Source organism: Myotis brandtii, unplaced genomic scaffold (assembly GCF_000412655.1).
Source record: "Myotis brandtii unplaced genomic scaffold, ASM41265v1 scaffold5694, whole genome shotgun sequence".
Lineage (NCBI taxonomy): Eukaryota > Metazoa > Chordata > Mammalia > Chiroptera > Vespertilionidae > Myotis > Myotis brandtii.
This window is the reverse complement of record NW_005370129.1, coordinates 1-3,904: the sequence shown is the minus strand read 5'-3', so window position 1 is coordinate 3,904 and position 3,904 is coordinate 1. Positions and strand designations below refer to the sequence as shown.

General features: G+C 50.3%; 1 pseudogene; it reads right to left on the bottom strand.

The window, feature by feature from the left end:
- Positions 1 to 71: 71 nt before the first annotated feature.
- On the bottom strand, positions 72 to 3,470 carry LOC102258376 (annotated as a pseudogene).
- Positions 3,471 to 3,904: the final 434 nt, after the last annotated feature.

The following is a 3,904-nucleotide window of genomic DNA, read 5'->3' as shown; positions in this document are numbered from 1 at the left end:
CATACGTCCTCCCTAAAGGCCGGTCATTTTGTCACATTTAGGTATCATTTTTTGCATTATGTCACTTAGATGCTGTGTCGTGTGCCCAGTTAGGGTCTACCACCCGCTAAGAAATGCCTCACCCCGCCCTCGTATCCCCAAAGCGCCTAAGAGTGAAGACCCCCTGGAGACAGTGACTTTGGTGGAGCACCTCCCAGAGATGCCTAGATCATGCCATTGATCTTAGTCCACTCGTAGATGTCCTGCTCGCACACGATGTCGGAGTTGATGAGCAGGTATCTGTCGCCCACGCAGAAATGCTTCTGGCAGGCGGCACATTTGAAACACTCCAGGTGATACACCTTGTCTTTCACCCGCATCGTCATCTCATAGGCACGGATCCGCTTGTCACAGGAGGCGCAGAGACCATCTTGGCCAAAAAGCCTGAGATAGTCCCTCCGGCAGAGTTTATGGCCCAGCTTGTAGTAGAGGCGCCGCCCCACCTCGCCCAGCCCGCACCCGCAGAGGTCACAGCTGAGACAATCCTTGTGCCAGTACTGGTTGATGGCCTTCAGAAAGTAGCAGTCCCCGATGTTCTGTGGCAGCCTCCACATGTCAGCAGGGACGGGGGGATCTGCAGCACCTCATCCACGGGCTCCTCAGATGGGTCCGGGCTCTTCCTCTCGATGGCCAAGGTGGTGGGGCACTCCCTTTGTAGCTCAGTGCTGGCCTGCGGCCAGGACTTGGACCCCCTTGGGTGCTCGGGCGCCGCCGCTCCTGCACCTCTTCTGGCCGGGGCGCTCCGGTGATGAGCTCGCCCCTCCGAGCTCAAGGACAGTCACCGCGCTCCCTGCCTCTCCACCAGTTCCTTCAAGTCCAGGATGGAAAATAGCTTCTTTTCAGAACTGTTGTTCCACAGATGATGTAATTTGGTGGCTTCTCCAATCAGATCAAGGCTGTCACTCCTCTGCCTCCTCAGCTAATTGCCCTTCTTCACACCTGTTGCTAGTTCCTGTTGCCTATGCCACCTTCTTTCCCTGCCCGGACACTCACAGGTCCTGGTGGACAGGAAGGCTTAGGGCTGATGGGGTCTTCCAATTTCTGCTCAAGGCCAGTTTCTGTTTGTTGAGTGTGTTGCAAACCCATTGTTGGGGGAGCTGGGCCCCCTGCGGCCCTGTTGTCTATCTGATGTGTGGAGTCTTCGCTCCTGCACTGAGCTCTCAGACCACATGCGCTCTGCATGGAATCTCCAGATTTCCAGGGGAGGTCCTCTGTGCTGTGCCAGATGGCAAGGCTGGGTGGCCCCAATCCTGCTCAGACCCTCAGGCTCTGGCTCAGAACGTCGCAGGCCAGCTTCTGGGGCTTCTGGGGCTTGCCCTGCCTTGCCACCCAGGAGCCGCTGATTGGGCGGTCCCAGGAGGCAAGATGGGGCCGGCTTCTGGGGCTTCTGGGGTGGGGCTGCTTCTGGGGCTTCTGGGGCTTGCCCTGCCTTGCCACCCAGGAGCCGCTGATTGGGCGGTCCCAGGAGGCAAGATGGGGCCGGCTTCTGGGGCTTCTGGGGTGGGGCTGCCTTGCTGCCCAGGACCCACCAATCGGGTCCGGCGGCAAGGTGGAATTGAGCCATGACCTCCTGGTTCATAGGTCAACACTCAACCACTGAGCCATGCCAGCTAGGCTGTTGGCATCTTTTTATTTGATGACTTAAGGGAAAATAGGTTAGTGACCCTGACTAAATAGCCTGGTATTGCATGTTTTAAAAGTTCTTGTGGGACACTGGTTGAAAATCGCTGCTTTAGAAAGAGCTGAGCATCTGATGGGGGAGACAGAAACATCAGGGAGCAGAGTACTGAGTGGGAAGGGCCATGGTAGAGTGATGCAAGGGGAGGAATAGAACATCACCACCATCTACTAAACAGACATAGCAACCCATTCATCATCACAGTTTCCTCCCGAGGGGTTTTATTTACAAATGCTCCATCTGTCTTGTCAACATTTTAAGCAAAAGTACTGTCCTTGACATGTATTGGCCTAGGGAATCATTGTCGCCCTTGTAGTTGAACCACTGATTGGCTTAGCCTAGGTCATCCTTACTTTGAGTTGGCTGGGTTCAGTCCCACCCAAACCACATGAACTAGGAGTGGAAAGGGCTGTTTCCCCAAAGAAAGTTCAGGTTACTAAATTGTCGATATCGAGTAACGTGAGAAAGCTTGCTTGTCAACCAAAGACCAATAATTGTTCTTTCAGTATCCTCTGTGCTCTGTGCAGAGCCACACTTCTGCTAGAGCAGGCTTGGCACATGATAGGTTCACACTTGCTAAGCAAATTATGCTGATGAGCTCACTACACAGTGAAGGACTGTTGCTTCTAAACAGCCTTGGCTCAATTCTGTTCAAAGGTCAACTAAGCTTCTCTGAGTGGTTAGAGTCTGATAATTTAAATGTCCACCTTTACATTTTCTGTTTTTTACAATTTTTCTATGAGGAATATTATGTATCAAAATACATAATTTCAGTGTAAACGTCTTCCTTGTCATAGCACATACGGGACACTCCAAACCTCTATGTTTTTTTAATTCAGCCTGCCTCATAGTAGACATTTACAAAATACAGAACCTTTCTGATGACAGCGGTAAAAATATGCTCATTAAGGAAAGTTGGCCTGTCCTCCTGCAGAGAGCACAGGTGTCTGTTAAGGCAGCTTAGGCAGCAGCCTCTGGTCATGTCCTTGTTTCTTCATTTGTCCAGCAGTTTTGGCAGCATTTTCTGCTGAGACTGAATCTTCTGCTTCTACTCTCTCAGACCTTAGGTGAAAACCTGAAACTGCTTTTCTAAAACTGTTAATCAGCAAAAATAAAGGGGCTACAGGATCCCTCATTTTATGCTGTGACTTTTTGGGCTTCATGCAAAGATAGTTCTGTGTAGATGTACAGTTGACTCTAATTTGAAAATATGAAAAAATCAGTCCATTCTTGTCATAAATCTTTTTTTTACAATTATAATTATATTGATGTTCATATTGTATAAAATGACTCATTTAATAAAGCGACACTTTAATTAAAGAAAAGGAAAATTTGGAAAGTAGAAAAGAAAAATGTCACCAATTTGCCCAAACCTGCAACACAATCCTATATAATAAAGAGCTAATATGCTAATGGTCGTGACACCCTCATCCCGTAACAACTCATCAGCAGGAGGCTGCGTGCCCCTGGGTATCGGGGCAGAGCCGCTGCGTTTCCTCAGGGACGGGGCGGAAGTGGGGAGGTTCCTGGAGGATGCAGGACCATCCTGTGGCAGGGAGGGTGGGGTGAGAGCCCATAGTGCCCCACTCACCAGTCCTTCACCACCCACCGCTTGCACTCAGCAAGCCCGCCACCCACCTGCCAGGGGAAGGAGTGCAGTGCACACTGCCAGGAAGTGGTGCTTGAAACTCTGCAACAGGCGGGAGGCTTCCACGCTCTCCTCCAGGGCCATGATGGGCTGGAGCCTCCGCATTGCTCCAGAGATGGGGCGGATGTGAGGAGGCACCCTGAGGAGGTGGGATCAGCTCGAGGCAACTCGTGGGACCAAGGGGCTTGAAGCAGCCAGAGAAGGTTGGAAGAGTCGGGGATGGGACCAGGTGCACTCAAGCTCTGGGTGGAGACATTAGGGTGTCAATGTGGGGCAGTGGGTAGCTGGGCGGGACACACAGATGTGCGGGCCATTGGATTTCGTGTGCTGGGTCACTAGTGTTACCATAAGAAGTGCATTTTAAGTACTTGGGATCATGCTATATATACAATGTTATATATATTTTATATACAATATTGCTTTTTAAATCTTCACTTAACACTATGATGTAAGAATTTTCCTGTGTTCTTAAAAATCTTATTCAATGAGACTGTAGTCTCTCTTCCTAGTTATTAAAACTTTTAACATGCAGTTAAGTT